The sequence below is a fragment of the Carassius gibelio genome, chromosome B22, assembly GCF_023724105.1.
Source record: "Carassius gibelio isolate Cgi1373 ecotype wild population from Czech Republic chromosome B22, carGib1.2-hapl.c, whole genome shotgun sequence".
Taxonomy (NCBI): Eukaryota; Metazoa; Chordata; class Actinopteri; order Cypriniformes; family Cyprinidae; genus Carassius; species Carassius gibelio.
In genome coordinates, this window is record NC_068417.1 from 15,350,433 (window position 1) to 15,373,517 (window position 23,085).

The 23,085-nt window shown below is 42.1% G+C and overlaps 1 protein-coding gene and 1 long non-coding RNA gene across 5 annotated transcripts in view; one reads left to right on the plus strand and one right to left on the minus strand.

The window, feature by feature from the left end:
* The window catches only part of LOC127987191 (dentin sialophosphoprotein), a 221,890-nt gene that overhangs the window by 188,564 nt on the left and 10,241 nt on the right, over positions 1-23,085 (minus strand). The window lies entirely within an intron of this gene.
* On the plus strand, positions 9,954-21,668 carry LOC127987239 (uncharacterized). Of its 4 annotated transcripts, XR_008161107.1 has the most exons (8): positions 9,967-10,061; positions 10,156-10,208; positions 10,674-11,014; positions 18,973-19,081; positions 19,227-19,316; positions 19,431-19,494; positions 19,792-20,029; positions 20,097-21,668. It is a non-coding gene; the product is annotated as an uncharacterized LOC127987239 (long non-coding RNA). The 4 variants fall into 4 exon arrangements; XR_008161106.1 differs by having other exon boundaries at positions 9,954-10,208; XR_008161108.1 differs by lacking the exon at positions 9,967-10,061 and having other exon boundaries at positions 10,194-10,208; positions 10,944-11,014.

Sequence of the window (23,085 nt, forward strand, 5' to 3'; positions counted from 1 at the left end):
CTAGTCCCGTCAGTCTGACTAGCGATGGAGCCCTGTTGAGTCTAGATGACTAGTTCCGTCAGTCTCACTAGAGATGGAGCCCTGTCGAGTCAAGATGACTAGTCCCATCAGTCTGGATAGCGATGGAGCCCTGTCTAGTCTAGATGACTAGTCCCGTCAGTCTGACTAGCGATGCTGCCCTGTCTAGTCGAGATGACTAGTCCCGTCAGTCTGACTAGCGATGCAGCCCTGTCTAGTCGAGATGACTAGACCCGTAAGTCTCACTAGCGATGCAGTCCAATTGACTAGTCCCGTCAGTCTGACTAGTGATGGAGCCCTGTCTAGCCCTGAAGACTAGTCCTGTCAGTCTCACTAGCGATGCAGTCCTGTCTAGTCAAGATGTCTTGTCCCGTCAGTCTGACTAGCCATGTAGCCCTGTCTAGTCGAGATGACTAGTCCCGTCAGCATCACTAGTGATGTAGTCCTGTCTAGTCTAGATGACTAGTCCCATCACTCTGACTAGTAATGCAGCCCTGTCTAGTTGAGATGACTAGTCCCGTCAGTCTGACTAGTGATGTAGTCCTGTCTAGTCTAGATGACTAGTCCCGTCAGTCTGACTAGCGATGGAGCCCTGTCTAGTCTAGATGACTAGTCCCGTCAGTCTGACTAGCGATGGAGCCCTGTCTAGTCCAGATGACTTATCCTGTCAGTCTGACTAGCAATGGAGCCCTGTCTAGTCCAGATGACTAGTCCCGTCAGACTGACTAGTGATGTAGTCCTGTCTAGTTGAGATGACTAGTCCCGTCAGTCTGACTAGTGATGCAGCGCTGTCTAGTCTAGATGACTAGTCCCATCACTCTGACTAGCAATGCAGCCCTGTCTAGTCTAGATGACTAGTCCCGTCAGACTGACTAGTGATGTAGTCCTGTCTAGTTGAGATGACTAGTCCCGTCAGTCTGACTAGTGATGTAGTCCTGTCTAGTCTAGATGAGTAGTCCTGTCAGTCTGACTAGCGATGGATCCCTGTCTAGTCTAGATGACTAGTCCCGTCAGTCTGACTAGCAATGGAGCCCTGTCGAGTCTAGATGACTAGTTCCGTCAGTCTGTCTAGCGATGGAGCCCTGCCGAGTCTAGATGACTAGTACCGTCAGTCTGAATAGCGATGGAGCCCTGTCTAGTCTATATGACTAGTCCCGTCAGTCTGACTAGCGATGCAGCCCTGTCTAGACGAGATGACTAGTCCCGTCAGTCTAACTAGCAATGCAGCCCTGTCTAGTCGAGATAACTAGTCCCGTGAGTCTCACTAGCGATGCAGTCCTGTATAGTTGAGATGACTAGTCCCATCAGTCTGACTAGCGATGTAGGCCTGTCTAGTCCAGATGACTAGTCCTGTCAGTCTAACTAGCGATGGAGCCCTGTGCAGTCCCAAAGACTAGTCCCATCAGTCTGACTAGCGATGGAGCCCTGTCTAGTCCAATTGACTAGTCCCATCAGTCTGACTAGTGATGCAGCACTGTCTAGTCCAATTGACTAGTCCCGTCAGTCTGACTAGTGATGAAGCCCTGTCTAGCCCAGGAGACTAGTCCCGTCAGTTTGACTAGCGATGGAGCCCTGTCTATTCCAGACGACTAGTCCCATCAGTCTCACTAGCGATGAAGTCCTGTCTAGTCAGGATGACTTGTCCCGTCAGTCTGACTAGCGATGCAGCTCTCTCTAGTCGAGATGACTAGTCCAGTCAGTTTCACTAGTGATGTAGTTCTGTCTAGTCTAGATGACTAGTCCCGTCAGACTGACTAGCGATGGTGCTCTGTCTAGTCGAGAAGACTAGTCCCGTGAGTCTGACTAGCGATGTAGCCCTGTCTAGTCGAAATGACTAGTCCTGTCAGTCTGAGGAACGGTGTGTTTTCATGTTACTGAGTTGAAACTTGCCTGCACTCAGTAGCACTACTCTCTGTATTCATTATTTTCTCGCAGCCCATATTATTATTTTCACAAGACCATAATGACCAAATTATCAATTGATAATGAATCATTATTTTACAAAAATCATTGTTATTTGTTATCGTGGGTGTTTGCGGAAGGCTTTATGACCAAGCGGAATCCTTTGTTCTTGCCTCACAGCGCGCCGGACTCGCCATCAGTCTGAGTGGCGATGTAGCCATGTCTAGTCCAGAAGACTAGTCCTGTCAGTCTGACTAGCCATGGAGCACTGTCTGGTCCCGTTGACTAGTCCTGTCAGTCTGACTAGAGATGGAGCCCTGTCTAGTCCAGAAGACTAGTCCCGTCAGTCTGACTAGCGATGGAGCTCTGTCTAGTCCAGATGACTAGTCCTGTCAGTCTAACTAGCGATGGAGCCCTGTGCAGTCCCAAAGACTAGTCCCATCAGTCTGACTAGCGATGGAGCCCTGTGCAGTCCCAAAGACTAGTCCCATCAGTCTGACTAGCGATGGAGCCCTGTGCAGTCCCAAAGACTAGTCCCATCAGTCTGACTAGCGATGGAGCCCTGTCTAGTCCAATTGACTAGTTCCATCAGTCTGACTAGTGATGCAGCACTGTCTAGTCCAATTGACTAGTCCCGTCAGTCTGACTAGTGATGAAGCCCTGTCTAGCCCAGGAGACTAGTCTCGTCAGTTTGACTAGCGATAGAGCCCTGTCTATTCCAGACGACTAGTCCCATCAGTCTCACTAGCGATGAAGTCCTGTCTAGTCAGGATGACTTGTCCCGTCAGTCTGACTAGCGATGCAGCTCTCTCTAGTCGAGATGACTAGTCCAGTCAGTTTCACTAGTGATGTAGTTCTGTCTAGTCTAGATGACTAGTCCCGTCAGTCTGACTAGCGATGGAGCCCTGTCTATTCCAGACGACTAGTCCCGTCAGACTGACTAGCGATGGAGCTCTGTCAAGTCGAGAAGACTAGTCCCGTGAGTCTGACTAGCGATGTAGCCCTGTCTAGTCGAAATGACTAGTCCTGTCAGTCTGAGGAACGGTGTGTTTTCATGTTACTGAGTTGAAACTTGCCTGCACTCAGTAGCACTACTCTCTGTATTCATTATTTTCTCGCAGCCCATATTATTATTTTCACAAGACCATAATGACCAAATTATCAATTGATAATGAATCATTATTTTACAAAAATCATTGTTATTTGTTATTTGTTATCGTGGGTGTTTGCGGAAGGCTTTATGACCAAGCGGAATCCTTTGTTCTTGCCTCACAGCGCGCCGGACTCGCCATCAGTCTGAGTGGCGATGTAGCCATGTCTAGTCCAGAAGACTAGTCCTGTCAGTCTGACTAGCCATGGAGCACTGTCTGGTCCCGTTGACTAGTCCTGTCAGTCTGACTAGAGATGGAGCCCTGTCTAGTCCAGAAGACTAGTCCCGTCAGTCTGACTAGCGATGGAGCTCTGTCTAGTCCAGATGACTAGTCCCGTCAGTCTGACTAGAGATGGAGCCCTGTCTAGTCCAGAAGACTAGTCCCGTCAGTCTGACTAGCGATGGAGCGCCTAACCTGATTTTACCAAGTGAGACATGTTCCTGGGACAACATCGTTGTTGACCCTGGAACAACATTGTGATTAACCAATCAGATTTGAAGAACCAGTTTATAGATTTTGTGAAGTTTATGCTTAAAATCAGTGTTTGGTGCTTGTACATCAGTGTCATTCATCTATCATTTCCTCTGATTTTAGGGATTACTCATGGTTAAGGTTAGGTTTAGGTGTAGGGATATGGTTAAGAATATATTTTTGGAGTAAAATGTTGTTCCAGGGTCAACAAAATATGTTGACCTAGGAACACATCGGACTTGGCAAAATCAGGACGTGCGCGATGGAGCTCTGTCTAGTCCAGATGACTAGTCCCGTCAGTCTGACTTGAGATGGAGCCCTGTCTAGTCCAGATGACTAGTCCCGTCAGTCTGACTAGAGATGGAGCCCTGTCTAGTCCAGAAGACTAGTCCCATCAGTCTGACCAGTGATGGAGCCCTGTCTAGTTGAGATAACTAGTTCCTTCTGTCTGACAAAACTCATTCAAGATAGATTTAAATATTCCATGTTCTGTGTTTTTGCATACTTTTTTTACAGTTTTGAACTGCAGCCATTCATTACAACTTAAAAGTCAATTTGCCGTACCAAACAAGACTACAGGAAACCAAAGTACTGCATATAAATTAGTATACACTTTATTCATAATCACTAAACACACCACAATACAAATTAAAAATGGAAACATTCTGTATGTGTGGAGGCTATAATAATAATAATAATAATAATAAATGTATTAAAAATGATCACTGTGATTCTATTTCACTTTCTTTTATGTTTCAGTGTTTATGTAAGTTACAGTGTCTGTGTTGTGCATACAAGCAGGAAGAAGCTTTTCACCTACAAGCTTCATGCTCTGTTCTCTCATGCACAAGATGTTTGTCCACCTAGCAGATCAAACCACATTTCTGAAGAAAACCAACCGTGCAGCTTTCAGTTTGACTCAGAAGCTGAACTTATCTAAGACTAGTAATGTTAGATGCGCAAACTTTTTAACTTTTCAACTTTGTATTTCCATGCACAACAATTGACTATACATACAATAATTTTTTTAAACACTAGAGTCGGCTAGATTAATATTTTTATTATTAAGTATGTTATACTATACATAGGTACAAAGACAGACTGTCCATTATTAACAGTTCATATGAACATTCATTTATATAAATAATGTACACTACACACACACACACACACACACACACACACACACACACACACACACACACACACACATATATATATATATATATATATATATATATATATATATTGTATATATATATATATATTGTATATATATATATATATATATATATATCCCTCTGATGCATGAATTATCAAATCACAAAGTAATATATTTTTTATATATATGTTTGTTTTTATTTTTTTAAAAGTTACATACATCTCTACTGTACCAAAGGTATTAAAAGTTAATCAATAGAACTAAATGTGTGGTCTTAAAAAAACAAGTTTTTAAAATATTTGCTAAGTGAAAATGGTTTTAATACACACAAGAAGATTCAATAACAACAAGCTATTTTATGATTTTATGATGGCACAGTAAGTGAAGTGTAACAAACAAAACATAAGAGTGTGTGTCTATGAACCAGGTCTGTGTGAGGCAGTGTGTGTATGTGTGTGTGTGTGTGGCGATGGTATTCATACACATATGAGCACAAATACAAACACACACAAGCACACACACACTTCCACCACCCACTCAAACATCTTAAACCCACATATCTGCACCCATACAGTATACATGCATACACTTTTATATTACCTAATTTATAAATATAGACTATAAGTATTGAAATAAATTATAAAATCTGAAGACTATTTAATAAAACCATTCAGTGTAAATTATATCATAATTTTAATAAAACATACAAAATAAGGCAGAATCTATATATAGGCTAATAGGCAGAATTATATCCCCTTCGGATTTCCTATTTATTTGAAAGATACTTTTTGTAGCTGTCTGTTTTTTTTAAACACTTTTAACACTTATCCCTTAGGCACATGATGCATCCCCTATTTCCTGCCACAATTTTTTATATATTAAGCAATATATAAAAAAAGATAGATACATAGATAAAAAGATAGATAAAAGATAAATGGAATAATAGACAAAACTTTGGTGGTTTGCTCTTTAATGGTGCAAAATGGCTTCCAAATATCTCTCCACTTTAGTGACAAAAAGCATCAGAGGGATATATATATACATGTAGATAGATAGATAGATACATACATCTTTTTTTCTTTAAGACGTTAAGAGCATGTGAACTGAGCGTCTGTTGGGGGAGGATTCATCACCAGATCATCAGGTTGAGTGTTTTCAGCAGACAACAGCGGACATTAGATCAGACTTTACACTGAACAATTAAACAACATGCTTCACACGTTTCTTTTGTTCTGCTTGTTCTGTTTGTGCTGGATGAGTCTGATGGGTAAGTTTTAAAAGCATTTATCCTGAGTGTTTTTGTTCAGATTCTAAGATTAACTTATTTTGAATTCATTTGTCTGTTTTAATTTAGAATTTTAATTTGAAATTTCCAGGGCTTTTATCATGACTGGACATTTCTCTCGATCAAAAAGCCAAAACCACCATTGAACTACTTTTACATTTCAGACGACTAATGTTAAATTTAATATTTTTATTTAAAAAAACTGTAAATGCAAATTCTTCAAATTCTAGCAATTTCTAAAAAAAAAAAAAAAAATTATACTCCTTGTTAATCACAAATAACCACAATACATTAAATAACTTCACACACTGATTGTCCTCTGGATTAGTTTAAAATATATAAAGATCACATGATTGGTTCATGGTTATCTGTGTTTTCACGTATTTCACCTTTCACTTTGCTTCTGTGTCTTTGCTGCTGTTCAATTCATATTTAAAAAAAATCAGTTTACAGCTGATTTCAGGCTTTAGAAACCATCAGAAGCTTTCATTTGTTCATGTTGATGTTTTTCAGGTGTGTTTTGTGCTGAAACAAATACAATACAGATGATGTCAGTGATGGAGGAAGAATCTGTTACTCTAAACACTGATGTTACAGAAATACAGGAACATTGCAACATAGTGTGGAAATTTGGAGGAGAAAATGTTTTGATGACTACAGTTAAAAAAAAGAACGAAATCTTTAGATATGATGTTCTTGATGAGAGATTCAGAGACAGACTGAAGCTGGACAGTAAGACTGGATCTCTGACCATCAGAAACATCACAACTGAACACGATGGAGTATATAAACTAGAGATAAATGGAGCAAAAGTGACATCAAAAACATTCAACGTTTCTGTCTTTGGTGAGTAGAGATCATATGTGATGACCCTCAAATATTCTTATTTTGTTAACTATTTACATGTTTGATAATTTTATATTTCGAGATCACAGACACACTCTCTAACTGTCATCACTCTAAACACTCAACATGATTAGATTTATCTGTATTACTTTTATTCTCTCATGTTTTCAGCTCATCTGCCTGTTCCTGTCATCAGCAGAAACTCTTCACACTGTTCTTCATCATCATCATCATCTTCATCACAGCAGAATTGTTCATTGTTGTGTTCAGTGGTCAATGTGGGTCATGTGACTCTCTCCTGGTACAAAGGAAACAGTTTATTGTCCAGCATCAGTGTGTCTGATCTCAGCATCAGTCTCTCTCTACCTCTGGAGGTGGAATATCAGGAGAAAAACAGCTACAGCTGTGTGATCAACAATCCCATCACAAACCAGACCACACATCTGGACATCAGTGAACTCTGTCACACATGTTCAGGTACAGCAGTGGTTTTATAATCTGATCTCTGTCTTTTATTATAGGTCAGATTAATTTACTTTTATCTTTAACCTTACAGTGGACCCACACTCTCCTCCAGAACAAGACTCACTTCTAGAAGTCCTGATCTCTGCCGCTGCTGGATCTCTGTTGATTGTTGCTGCAGTCGTGATCTTCTGGATCTACAGGACGTGTACAAAAACAGACAGAGAAGGCAAGTGTTACCTACCTTACGTCATATGTTGTTACGTCATATTCATAAATGCTGTTTTTAAAATTAAATATTTTCAATGAATTTCTCTAAACAGTTCAGACTTGTGATGTAGAATTAACTTATGCTGAGACGTTCTTCAAAAGGAATTCACACAAACTGGTGAGATCTGAATCTCTGCATTTAGTCTGTGCATTATTATTTTTTATTAAGTCAGATGTAGATCTGTGTGCTTGTGTTTTTGTCTGTATTATAATCTGTCACATACATTAAACACAGCAGCATCAGACATTTAAAGCCATTGTTTGTTAACAAAAATAATTGAACAAAAGAAAACATTTCCTCACATTAATAAAAAAAGATTAGAACACATTTGTGTTGTCAGTTGCTAGCCCTAATGCATATTACCCCAAGAGACTTTTCAGCACGACAACCACATTTCGTTTTGAATCTCAATCAATTTTCAGGATGCCACATTTTAAATAATTGTATCAGTATTATATATTATGCAATATGTTTTTGTACAGAAAGTTAAAGAGGAGGACCATGTGACATATGCAGCTGTCAATACAAGAAAATGAGCAACCTTCAGTCTTTTAAGTCCCAATTACACGCTCAGATTCAGAGTCTGTGCGTGAGTTTTCAGATTGGTAAGAATCAGCACCATGCTGATAACATCATAGTATCATCTAAACAAGAGGCTAACATGATTAGCATATTCTAACACAATTCATGTCATATTGTCATATTTGTAATATTCTCAGTTTTTGTCCATCCACTGAAAGTCTGTTTTCAAAAGTGAAAGACTTCTTTGATGTGCGAGAACAAACTTCACTGGTTTCTGTGAATCAAGCGTGCTGATTTGAGCTTGCACTGAACATATTTGATCATATTTTGACTGTTTACTTTAGTCACATATTTGATCAGCTCTATGTGCATTAAGCAGTGTTTGTATATGAATGAAGTTTAAATTAAATCTGTTCATCATAAAGTCATCATGTATTTTGGGAATTTGTATTAAACCTTGAACTTGATTCACTTTTTTTTTAGGGGGGGGGGGGGGGTGGTTAAAAATGTATTGATGTATATCTTTATAAATGTAAAATGTTCATGAAAACGAGTGGAAATGAACTGCTTCATTCTGTGAAATGTGGTTTGGTAGACACATCTTCTTCATGAGAATGTGTCTGCTGCTGTATGTTTGTGTTTGATGTCTGTTCATGAGTTTGTGTCTGACGTGTCTGGGTCTATAGCATGCGGTTGAAGGGTGTTTTTCCATTTCTGACCATGATTTGAACAGTTTGACACATTTCTCTTCTGTACACAAAACAAAAAAAGATTCTCTCCAATCACACAGACAGCATGTACTTTGCGTCTGTGAAACATGAACTTGATTTTCAAAGACATGTGCATATCACTTTAAATTCATGATCTTATGAACTCATGCTGTAACCCTGTAGACATGCTCTGCTAGTTTTAAGATTTATCCATAGACAGAGACAAATTAAGTCAGTTAGAAGCACGTACCCTCTGGGGGTCGAGTGTACTGCGCAGACTCAAACTGAGCTTGATGACGTAGATGTCGCGTGAGCAACCTGTAAGTCTTCGTATCGCTGTGCCAAGAGAAATCTAGCAGACGGTGTTGAATAATTTTGTCCCATTGCTTTTATGGACTCTCCCTTGACTTAATGCCTCCACGTCCCCCGATAGCCTCAGACAGTAAAAGATTACCTGTGAGCTTCTCCTCCTGTCCATACTGTAATTTCTCTACTGTGTGACAGAGAGTCGCTGGTTATGACACAATCGTTAGCCTATGTTTTACAAAAACTGCTTCTACTGGACCATAATGTAAGATACAAGGTAATGGGGCCTTTTATGTATTTTCGTGTTTCTTTAGAAATAATAAATTGACAAATGGAGTCTTTCAACGCCTCCAATGTAAAGTTATTCGCTGTCAAAGTGAACTAAAAGCCAAAATGAATTGGAGTCAATGGAATGCTAACAGCAGGTGGGGGTCCGCTAGCCAATGGCAGCGCTTCAATAAAATATGAAACCCTGCCCTCCTGGATTTATCGGCTCTAGCAAAAACAGACATTAATTATGTGATGAGTGGGGCGGGGCCGAAAGCCGTGGGAATGGAGCGAGGCCGGTGGAGTGATTTGGAAATGAACGACACCTGCTCCACTCACCGCTCTCGAGTCCCACGGAGGAGATCAGAAGGATACAAAAGAGGAACGACCACAGTGAAGGACGAGAGAGGACCAGGCCTGGGCTTTATTTGTGTTTTGTGGTTATTTTATTATTAAAGTTTTATATGAATGTCCACCGGTTTCCGCCTCCTTCTTCCTGTGTGATTGTGAATTTTTTTTTGTTTTGTTACAAAATTCTTACTTTTTATTCTAACTATTCTTGATCTCACATACGTTTAAAATACAACAAGTCCTCCAACTCATACGACCGTATGGGTCGTTTGTCACTATCCATAAATACGACCCACACGAGCGTTCTCTAAATTAGCGCCCCTATTGGCAACAGGAGGTATGATAAATGAACTTTCGCCTAAATGCATTGTGGGTTTATTTTAACATGTTTGCTATTTGCGTTTTGAATTGTTTGATTTAAACTCTCCCAGATCTTCGTGGATTTTGATGATATGGATTTTAGATGACTTCGAGACATGTACAGGTAAGGTTTTCTCCCGTCTCATAAAGTAGTCGATCGTTTATGAATAATATGAGTTTTTATTTTCAAATCGATACTGGACACTGTATGTCCTATTAAACCAGTTTGACGTTCAAATCATTTAATCGAAATCTGCAGCTTTATAAAGTTAGTTTTCATTGTGATATTCGTTTGAAATTCGCCTGTGGTGGAAAGAGGTCATGTAAAAGTCGCGCATTTACCATGTTTTTACCATAGTAACATGTCGCTGAACCATGTCACGTGTTATAAAACCTCAGTAACCACAACTCAATGTATCTCCCGTCATAACTGTAGTTTTACTTTGGTATTTGTAGTATAAACACGTTACCATGCTTTTCACCACAGTAACTGTGCTTATTGTGTACTCTTTAGTTAAGTAACACATTTGCCATGCCTTTAATACCTTTTTGTAATGTAATTGTGATTCAGTGTTTTTTTTCTTTTCAGTTTTGCAGTTTCTTCATATCACATACATCTCCAGCTCCTACAACAACATTCAGTGTCCAGCAGCTCTTTATGATGCTCTCTCTCTCTCTCTCTCTCTCTCTCTCTTTCTCTCTCACTCTCTCTCTCTCTCTCTCTCTCTCATTTTCGTTTCCTATTTTTCTGAACTGTAATTCATAAATAAGTCACACATATTTTTCTTTCTTTCTCTTGTTCATCATGGCATATTTTCACAGCTCAGAATCAGATTTTGATCAGTTCTTGTATTAACAGGGAACTTGTACTCGAAGCTCAACTTGAAGAAGTTTCCAGTGAAGATGAAGTCCTTCAAAGGTTCGACACAGGTAATGTTGAAGATATGTAGTTATAACTGATTTACTTTAATTAATTTATCCTTACTTTATGTTAATAACCTTCCTTATAGTCCTTCCTTTCAAATATTTTGTTCACAGATCATTTCTAACACACTGTCTAAACATTCATGTATTAAAACAACAACAACAACTTGTTACTTTTTCTTTATTCCAGCTGAAAAGGAAGACCATGGGCCTGTCAAACCTTGTTTGTGGAGAGGGATGAATTTGACCATCTTGTGTGTTTACGGAGAAGACCAAAAGCTGCTAAGGCAGATTGAACGGGACTGATAGATCGGTAGGGGTGTTGATGCTAATCCACCACGGGACTCCGGTAAGAAGTGTGACAGGAGACAGGGCACTGTTCAACTCTTTATCTGAAGTATTTTAGGGTTCACAGCAGATGGCACAACATTGCTCCAATTAGACTGGATATTGTACAAGTTATGGCCACAAAGTGTTAAATGTGGTCTTTATTCAATCACGCACATTAACACCTGATGAAAATGGCGCAGCAATCGGCTATTGAAAATGAAAGTGAAACCGGAATAGCGGAACTCACATAAACTAGCGGCACACATTCATAATAATAGTCCTTCCACTATAAACACACATAGGGAATTTAGAACAGCCGCCCCCAGATTAGCATAGCTAATATGTCTAATGATAAATTCCCTAGTCATTGGAGTCCGCTTCACCTCCGTCCGGAAGTGCCGGAAGTCTGACAAGTTTGGCCACAGGTCGTAGGTATAGGCGATCATTGACCTGTACTTGAGCTGACCTGACGTGTCCATCAGCACTGGGTATCAGTTTGACAACCCGACCAATTGGCCATTGGGCTCTGGGAAGCTGCGGGTCGATTATCATGACCACCGTGTTCTCAGCTAGATCTTGAGTTACCCGCTGCCATTTCTGGCGAGTCTGGAGACCCGGTAGGTAGTGTCGTGTAAAGTAAGACCAGAAATGATCGATGATAGTCTGGGAATGACGCCAGCGACGCTTGGACAAGGGCTCAGGGGTGTAGACCACCTGGGGAAGCGAGGCATCTCGCCGCCCCATGAGAAGCATATTTGGGGTTATTGGATCCAAGTCTGCCACGTCGGATGAAACGTATCCCAAGGGCTTGCTGTTCAGGATACCCTCTACTTCGATCAGTACAGTCTGTAGGACATCCTCAGGCACAGACTGACTCCCAATGACTACTCGCAGTGCAGACTTTACAGATCGGATCTCCCTTTCCCATGCGCCTCCGAAGTGGGGTGCAGCGGGAGGATTCATCCTAAAAGTGATCTGATAACTAGCCAGCTGCTCCTGCAGTCTGGGCTCCATCTCCTTGAAAGCTTCTCTCAGTTCGGTCTCGGCTCCCCGGAAGTTAGTACCCTGATCTGATATGATCTCAGATGGGATTCCTCTGCGTGCTATGAAGCGCCTTAATGCCAGTAAGAATGCATCAGTGTCGATGCTGCTGAGCAGGTCAAGGTGAATGCATCTGGTTGTCAGGCACTTGAAGATGACGCCCCATCGCTTCTCCGTCCTACGGCCAATCTTAACCATGAATGGCCCGAAGCAGTCGACTCCAGTAGAGAAGAAGGGGGGTTGGTACAATCGTAGGCGAGCTGAGGGTAAGTCAGACATAATAGGTAGAGTTGGCTTAGCTCTCCACTTCTGACATTCTACGCACTCTCTCTGGTGTCGTTTGATGGCTTGCCTGCCCCTCAGGATCCAGAAATGGCGACGTAGCTCTGCGAAGACCCTATCAGGTCCTGGATGGAGTAGACGCTTATCAAAGTGCTTAACGATGAGTTTTGTCACCTGATGATGGGGATCTAGAACCACTGGGTGTATCTCGGTTTTGCTGAAGCCATCCAATCGGCGTAGCCTACCTCCCACACGAATTAGACAGAACTCAGGGTCGAACTCGGGTGCAAGCGTGTTCAGACGGCTGGCTGTGGGCACCTGGTTCCCTGATTTTAAGGCCTTGAATTCCTCTGGGAAAGACTCCTCCTGACATTGACTCAAGATAAGAGCTTCTGCACGCCTGTATTCTAAGGATGCTTTACTAGTATCTTGGGTTGCCGCCCCATGGAGGGACCGGTAGGTCGCGTCGACTAAGGCACTCCAAGAAGTATATTGAGATGCATCAGGCATGTCTGGATTTCGATCGTCTGTGACTAATCCACAGAAAACAGCTTTCCTTGTTTCTGAGGTATCCTCTCGGGCCTCTGCAAGGGGCTTGACTGGCCAATGATCTGGCGGTTCACGGAGGAATCCTGGGCCTCGACTCCACATGTCAGAGTTAGCCAGCTCCTTGAGCGTTCTCCCTCTGGTAATATCGTCCGCCGGGTTATTTGAGGAGTCAACGTATCGCCAAGAGTGGAGCTCAGTCAACTCTTGTATTTCTGCCACTCTTGTCCCGACGAACACTTTGTATCTACAGGACTCAGACTGGATCCAGGTCAGTACTGTAGTCGAGTCAGTCCATAATGTCACTGTCTCTATGGCAATAGTTAGCTCCTGTTTGAGAAACTGTGCAAGCTGAGCGCTAGTCAATGCTGCACACAGCTCGAGACGTGGCATCGACAGTTGACGCTTGGGGGCTACCCTAGAGCGAGCCATGACAAAGGTAGTGTGGATCTTACCGTGTTGCTCTGCACGGAGATAAGCCACCGACCCATAGGCAACCTCGGATGCATCGCCAAACACATGAAGGCTTAATTTTGATTTCTCCACATCAAAGTCAGCAGGAAGATAGCACCTTGGAAGCGTGAGCTTATAGAGATCAGGCAGCTCCTTCTCCCATACGGTCCACTTCTCCAGCAGGTCTGCAGGAAGATTCGGATCATCCCAATCTCTCGGTTTGTTCCAGAGTCTCTGAACGAGAACCTTGGCACGGGTGGTGAAAGGAATGGAGAATCCTAGAGGGTCATATTGCGTTGCCAAGACCTTATAAATATACCTCATGGTCGGATGATCCTCTGCTAGTGTACGATGCCTGTAACCCAGGCTGTCTTCTAGGCAGTGCCACATTAAGCCAAGAGCCGGCTTCAATGGGTCTGAATGATTTTGCCGTAACCACAATTCGATGCTCTCTGAACGAGCCTTAGATGGGAGGTGCTGGACAACAGAAGGGATATTAGTGGCCCACTGTCTGATTTCAAAGCCCCCGGAGGCTAAGAGAGGCCTCATCTTGTCAATTAGTCGCTTGGCTTCCTCATCAGTGGGAAGGCTCTGTAGGCAGTTGTCCACGTAGAAGCTCCGCTCTATGGACTGCAATACTTCCTCATTCCCGAACTGCTGGCAGCGAACGTGCATCTGCAGCGCGAAGGTGGCGCAGCAGGGGCTGCAGGTCGTCCCGAAAGGCAAGACTTGCCATTCATAGATGTCTGGCGGGTCCTTTCTGCGCATGTTCCTCCAAATGAACCTCAGAAGGGGTCTATCCTCCGGTAGGAGTCTCACTTGGTGGAACATACCACGTATATCCCCACTGATGGCGACCGCGTACTGCCGGAACCGCACAAGTACTCCTAGCAGTGAGGCACCGAGGGTAGGACCTGGAAGCAACTGTTGGTTCAGAGACACACCTTGGTAGACAAAGGAACAATTGAAGACCAACCTGTATTTGTCATTATGCTGCACGAGGTGGTGTGGTATGAACCACGACTCCTCGTCTACATGCTGGCCTTCTGATGGTACCCTGATAACATACCCTGAATCAAGGAGCTTCTGTATTTCAGCTTCGTACACCTTAGCCCTCTCAGGGTCTCTACTCAGGTGTTTCTCAGTGTTCCTGAGGCTGGACAAAACGGATTCCATAGTCCCCTTCAGCGGTGGAGCGTTTGGCGCACGAAGGAGTGGAGTAGCGTAACGCCAGACTCCGTCAACTTCTACTCGTCGCGTCTTGGTCTCCAACATGTCTGCAGCCATCTGATCATGTTTAGGCCGAGTTATCACTTTCTCGCTGCGAGATGGAAGGACATCAAGCTGCCAGAGTCGTTCAACATGCTGATAGACAGGATCTCGCAGTGGTGTAAGAGAAGTGAACAAACACTGAGATGAAGGTATCTGATGTGGGAGCAATCCATCTGGTCCCTGGAGGACCCAACCGAGCTGCGTGCGTACAGCGACTGGTCCGCCCGCTGGGCCCAATCTGATGGGCTCCTTTGGGGTAATTAATGTAGGATAATCAGACCCAATTAAAATTAAGGGTTGGACCCGAGCGAAAGATGGAATGGGGATCCCTCTGAGATGGTGATAACATCGCTGGAGCCTCTTGATGGGGTAGGTTTGCTCAGTAAGCGTGAGGAGAGGCGCGGTGAAGATACCTGTAAGGCTGTGCTTCTCCTCTGGCCTTGACTGTGGGGAAAGCAGCAAGTCAATTGACTGCCCCTTCAATTCTGTGATGTCATGTCGGATGGTACGAAGGGCCATAATCTCTTCTCTTCCATCAATACCAAGTTGCTGGACAGCTGCAGGAAGGATGATACTCCGCTGAGCCCCATCATCCAAGATAGCGTAAGTTGAAATAGACCTCTTGCCTCTCCACAGAAGCACTGGAATTACTTTCAAGTACACACGACCCGTGAAACTAGGAGAAGTGAGATATGCACGCTCGTGAGAAGTTGTCAGCAGCACACTGCTAGGACCATCCTGGGCAATGGAATGCAGCACTCCGAGATGTATATTACCACAATCCCTGCAGGGCTTCTTCAGAGTACATTCCTCCCATTTATGACTTGTGCGTCCACATTTCCAGCATCTTTTCCCATCCTTTATCCACTTCAGAATCTGATCAGGTGAGCACTCAGTGATTTTGCTACACTGTGACAGGTAATGCTCCTGACTCTTACAGAACAGACACAAACGCTTCAGTCTCCTGGCCGATGACTGAGAATTAGCAGCATTGGTATGGACAGACTGCCCTGTGCTAGCTTCCATGGGCTGTTCACTTCCATGATAGACTGCAGTGGATCGAGTCTGGGGCTTGGGTACAGACTGGCGGTCCTTACGTGAGACCTGTACTCTCTCTGTCTGGTAGCGCTGCACCATCTTGGTAGATAAACGCTGCGCTTCCGCCTTGACCTTCAACCAGTCAGCAAGGTCATGCAGGTTATATGGATTTAGGCTGTCAGTGTGCAATCGGCCTCGTAACTGTAAATGCTCTATAAAGCTGTCTCGGTAGTGTTTGGGCAACTTACTGAGTAATCTATCGACATGCCCTGTACAAGAGAGCTCTCGCCCCTGTGGCCCCTCGAGTGACATCAGCATACCAACTAGTAAGTCAACATTGAGTGCAAAACTCTGAAAGGCCTTTGCATCACCAACTCTAATATCAGGTGAGTTCAGCAGGGCTGCGATCTCGCTCTGTGCCAGTTGATGAGGCTGGCCATACTGTCGTTGCAATGCTATCATAGCTGCCATATAGGGCGCAGGATGATGTCGGCATGCTTGGGCAATTAACCTAGCTTCCTCAAGAACCAACTGCTCCATCAGTACCCTGTATTTATAGTGCTCTGTAAGCTCGGTGTGAGGATTGAGAAGATTATCCAAGGCCATCTTCAGGTCTGTGAACTCCCTCTCACTATCGTTCACAAGCTTAGGCAAGGCTGGAATGGGAACTGGTTGTAGCTGGGGTGTAACTGGCAGAGGCTGGTAAACCGCAAAAGGAGGTGGTGGCTGGCGAACCACTGAAGGGGGATACCCAGGCTGCACAGGAGTGTGGACGGGAGGCTGAGCAGGGTGATACCCAGCAGTCTGTAGAGGAGGGCGATACGGGTCAGAGACAGCGAACGACTGCCGTGTGGCTTGGCTCGGCATGTGAGCCTGTAACTGATATACAGGGGGCACTAAAGGCCTATACGCTGTAGTGGTCAAAGGCAGCTTCACTGAAGTAACAGTATGTGGCAGTGATGAGGTAAGCTGACATGTAGAATCTACTGTGCTGAACAGAACCCCCTGCTGTGGCGTTACATGTGGTACAGATAAGGGGGGAGCACCACGATATGTCGAAGTAGTACCATATGCAGCAGGAAGGGTGCCTTGTGTTACGTGCCACAAAACTGACTGCTGAGAAATATCAATGTGGGCTGTCTGAGCTTGAAATGACTGGCCTAAATGCGGAAGCGGGACAGATGAGACTGCAGTAGCCTTTGGTCTGACTACAGGTGGTGAAGTAGTTTGGGCTCGTACATCTACCTGGAATATGGGTGATGCAGCACCACTACTGAATGAATCACACTCGGATGGGCTGTGATACCCTGGAGGAGCTACTGAAGAGCTAAGATGACCGACAGATCTCTCAACATCCAACTGATGACTCATAGCGGACACTTCTCCATACTGCACCAGCGATAGATCACCCATGGGCAGCTGCTCCACAGTCGAGACTGGCTCGGCCTGTCCACTGAGGTCAAACTGCGCTGCTGGAGAATCCATCCTTGGTAGGTGGTATGAACTTTCGTGAAGAACAGGGTCTGGTATGAGAGATTTCGGCAAAGCTACATCATAAGCTTGCAGACGTGTGGAAAGCTGACGTGCTCTCGCCTGTGTGCGAACACCGTGTGTCGTATCAGGGGAATGAAGTAGGCTCTGTTGCTCCATATCACCGAAGTGAATATAGCATCCGGCTCGAAGGACCAAAATGAACGGGACTGATAGATCGGTAGGGGTGTTGATGCTAATCCACCACGGGACTCCGGTAAGAAGTGTGACAGGAGACAGGGCACTGTTCAACTCTTTATCTGAAGTATTTTAGGGTTCACAGCAGATGGCACAACATTGCTCCAATTAGACTGGATATTGTACAAGTTATGGCCACAAAGTGTTAAATGTGGTCTTTATTCAATCACGCACATTAACACCTGATGAAAATGGCGCAGCAATCGGCTATTGAAAATGAAAGTGAAACCGGAATAGCGGAACTCACATAAACTAGCGGCACACATTCATAATAATAGTCCTTCCACTATAAACACACATAGGGAATTTAGAACACAGATATTTCCAGAGGTACGTCTGTGTTGATCTGAGCACCTCGACAGAACTTTACTGCAGTTACATTTTGCACCGAATTTTATGTTTTTTACTTTTTTAAATACCTCACGACCCCATCAGTACAAACCCTGTGCTATGTCAAAGTATTAATAATTCAAACAATTTCAGCAAATTCATATGATATTGTACAAGCGTACTCTCCAGCTTTTCCTCCTGCTGTCATTGACCATCGCCTCAGCTCTCATGCAGACTGTGTCCATTTTAAGTAGTCAGAGCGTTATATCCTAAAGTTTATATTGAGTCCACTGTATTCTTTATTAGCACCGTCTTAACCCGATATCTGATATCTGATATCTGATACATGATATCTGTCCGCACCTCACAGTCTGCCTTTATTTCCATGTTGATTTTAATTGAACACGTCTGTTTAAAAGCAAGTCAGGAAATGCTGTGTAACTTGTCATGTGACACATCAGATCTTCAGTTAATTTGGCCAAATTAGATCATTTAAGGCTGTTCACACCAAGAATAGTAACTACAATAACTATTTTAGCATCCACACCAACATCAACCAATGATAAAGTTATGTTTATTAATATACACACTGCAGCGACGTTGATGTCTGCCACTTTAAATGATCAAGCTTTTGAAATGTGCATTTTGATTGGCTGTTTAATGTTCATCAGCTGGAAAATATATTCCACTGATGTTGTTCCTCTGTGTCATTAAGTATGGACTCATCCTTGGTATGAAGAGGTCTTTAAACTGCTTACAACAATCCTGCTGCATGTTATAGTGTAGAAAATAATTGAGAATAATATAGCTTGAAGATACAGCTTTCTTCCCTCTCATTTTGTTAAACTCAAACGCAAGATTTTGCCTTTCTTTGCTTGTTTGTCTTCATCTTAGTCCTTTACTCTCTCCACTCACTCACACATTCTCTCTTGCTCTGTTGTAAGGTACAAACAGAGCGGATGGTTGCATGATGGCCTCTTTCAGGTTTGTCAACTGAATGTCTACTAGTGTGGCTCAGCAAGTTCCTGTCATGATCAGCCCTCTCCAAGAAAGGTTTGTAGAAAATTGTAATCAATATTCATTTAATCCTCTAACCTGAATCTTTTGGTGAATTTACTTAATTATATCTGTCTTAATTCATATGTAATAAGCAATAGTAATTAAACATGGGGTTAATAGACATATTTTTGTTTTACAGCTGAAGAGCAAAAACACAAAGAACATCAGTCCTGTTGGGGATGAGGAATGAACATGGCTCTATTGTGCCCAAACAGAAAAGAGTGAAAAGGTGCTCATTCCCATTGATGTGTTTGTATTCAAGCAATGCATTAGTACAGCATATGATGTTGATCTCTATTCAAGTCAGCAATTATCATTTTTCACATATACATCTTTTTATAAGTCCTAGAATGAACAAATCATCAGGGCATCATTTCTGGAATTTGGGCAGAAAATGACTGAATATGGTGAGTACTGACACCTGCACCTGTATTCACCAAAACTATTTTTCTTATGGACTTACAGTTTTTGAAGGAGGATGAAGTCAGTTGATGGAGAAATGAAGAACGAGATGTGTTGTATATGAAGACTTCAGATGCAAAAGCCTTTAAGTTCTGTATGAAATGTTCTTCTAAGAAGAATTTTAGAAGAAAACTTCAGGTGGAACTTAGATGCCTTTGCATCTGAAGTCTTCATATGTACTATGAGTTTTCAATACATAACTGATTTGTTATGACTGTTTTTATTATTTTCTACTTGTACAGAAAGACTGCAGTAGAAGGAAAGCTGGTACTGAGAACATTTGTCTTCACTCCAGACTAAAGAGAAGTGGGTCTGAGGCCAGAGATGGAGGAGTCAGTGGTCACCAAATGCAGCGCTGCAGCCTGAAACTGTGAAGACTGAATTCCCAAACAGCTGTGTGACTGCACAGATGTTACGGCCATAAAAGAAACTTCACAACTGAGAGCCCATACCTCCAACAACCTTCAACAGGAATCAATGGTATGTCCATTACAACAATTCTAAATAATAATAATATATAATTGACACAATGATTTTGTCTCTCCAGGACATCTACGCAAGGTTTTTCTTTTGTTGAGGACCGTCAGAGACTCCAGCCACACGAGCCATGGATTGCTCTCAACATCACCATCAGACAGACATTATCACAGAACCAGCACCAGCAGACTGCAAGACAAGTTCCTTCCACAGGCGATCAGACTGAACTGAACTCGTACCAGTAACACCACACACACACACACACAAACACACACACACACACACACACACACTCACACACCAGCATACTGTGTGCACTGCACTCTATCAGCTACACTGACTGGACTCTGACTCACTATTATTCTGCAACCTGATATTCTGTTTGCACTAATTCATACTGTACTGAAAGTGAAAGTGACGTGACATACAGTCAAGTATGGTGACCCATACTCAGAATTTGTGCTCTGCATTTAACCCATCCGAAGTGCACACACACAGAGCAGTGAACACACACACACTGTGAACACACACCCGGAGCAGTGGGCAGAGGTATATCTACAGTATACAGTGATTGTTGTTAATTGTTTTCATTTTGTTCTCTCTGTATAGTATAGTATTGCACTATATTTTCTACCTGTATTGAGCTCTTATGTATACGGTTTATATTTTTGATACTGTATATGTGTTGCAAATATATTCAGTACTTGTCATGCTGCAGTTTGCAGAAAAGCATTTTACCACCTGTATACTTGCATTCATGGTATTGTGATAATAAAATGATTTGATTTGAATTGGTCACATGACTTGTTCATCAGTTGTATTGTTGTGCTGGATAACAATTGCAAATTGTTTATGACATTGAAGAAGATCATGATAGAGACATGGATTTGAAGAAAACCAGGAGAGCTCTGATGATGAGAAGGAAACTGGATGTGATTCTTTGGTGCTCAAGACATTTCACCATGCCTTCATCTGGGTTTCTTCATCTGATTAAAATAAAATGGTTTTAATGTAACCCATTTTTATTTCACTTTAATATAATTTGTCTTAATATGCTTCTTTATCTGTCTTTATGCTGCATCCTAGTAAAATATTGCGTATGGTGTTGGATAATCAAGTATGGTGAATATTCTGTACTAGAGATGGTTTTTTGGTAGATACACCATTTAATTTTGTAAACAACACATATAATCACCATGGTTGTTTTGATGAAGACATGAACATTTAGTAATATTAATGAAATTCAGTTAGATGAAGAGCTGCATTAGAAGAGACTGCATGGACTTCATGCACAACTGAAGGTGATGAATCAAGGAAAGATCAACATGAATCCTGTTCTGTATTATAATGAAGATGTTCATGCACATTACTGATGTCTAGCTCCTGAGCAGGACAAAGATGAGACATTCTTTACAGAGATTTATGAATTAGGTATTTTATATTATGATTCTTTAAATTGCATGAATTGTATGGAACCATAAACTGCACACTGTCACACATTGTCTTACTGAATGACACATTGGCCTTGTCTGATGAAATGTCAGAATATGTATTTGTTGTCTTTGTTTACTATTAGCACTGTATTATTGCTCTTGATCTTATGAAATAAATTGAGCTCTTTCCAAATGGGCACTTATGTTGATTTTCTGGTGTCTTAATTCTAAGATAACTATGACTTCCAACTTACATAATGGTATGCTTTTGAAAAGACAACCTACAAAATGTGTCTCAACAGTTTGTTGCCAATGATGAGAATAGAGCTGTGCATTTTTTTCCTGCCCTTCCATCCCCAGGGGCCCAGTAGAGTCCCCTTGAAGAGCAAAACAATTAACATTCCAAATGGCTGTAAATCAAAATCTGATTATAGTTTCAAAAAGAAAATTGGTAGGACAACTCATTATGCTATGTTTACTAAATAATGTTTGGCACAGCTTTCAAACATTCATAGAAAAGTGCTATACATGTGTTTATAAAAGTACTCTTAGTAAAATAAAAAATGTCAGCCTGCCTCTCACATATGTCATATAACTTTGCACAATAAACATGCTTAGATATCCCTTTGTTTAAAAAAAGAAGTATTTTTCACAATTTCATTATTAAACATTTTAAACTACATTGCCCATAAGCCTTAGCCATTCTATCGATGGAAAGTGAAAGTCATGGCGCTGTTTTTTGTAGTTCAATTAAGTTATGTTCAGGTTTAAGGTTAGGATCTCGGTAAAGAGGTAATTTCACAAAATATAGCAATGCACCATTGTTAACTGAAGGTACTATTGACGTAATAATTACAGCAAAATTTACTTTGCAACATTAAACGTTTTTTAATTTGGGCTAAAAGAAAGTCCAGTCACAGCGAGTCCTCGAGTGCCAAGTGGATTTCAAAGCCAATGAAAATCCAGTTGAGCAGAAGCGACACCCTTACTTGTCCATATACGGCCATTCATGACAGGCTTTTCCGGGTTCTTGTGGTGAATTTATTTTCACCCACTAAATATAAAACTAAAATGACGGATTTGCATTGTGGGGTAAACCTGATTCAGCAATAGATTTGTTGATTACAGTTATTTATTTTCAAACAAGGGCCTCATATTTGCGATTATACACAAATGAAAGTGACGTGACATACAGCCAAGTATGGTGACCCATACTTAGAATTCTTGTTCTGCATTTAACCCATCCAAAGTGCACACACACAGCAGTGAACACACACACACGGAGCAGTGGGGATCATTTATGTTACGGTGCCCGGTGAGCAGTTGGGGGCAGCGCAAAAAAAGTCGTATTGCCGGGCCGAGACTCAAACCCACAACTTTATGGTTACGAGTCAAACTTTCTAAGCACTAAGCCACGACTTCCCCCTAGCAACGGGCTAGTGGTTAAAGACAACATAACTGCAGCGTGTATAATAATAAACAGAACTTTATAATTTGTTGGTAGCGATGCTAAAATAGTCATTATAGTTATTGTTCTTGTTGTAAACACCTTTAAATGATCTAATTTGGTCAAATAAATTAAAGACCTGGGGCCGGTTGCATAAACTGCTTAAACTAATCTTTAAA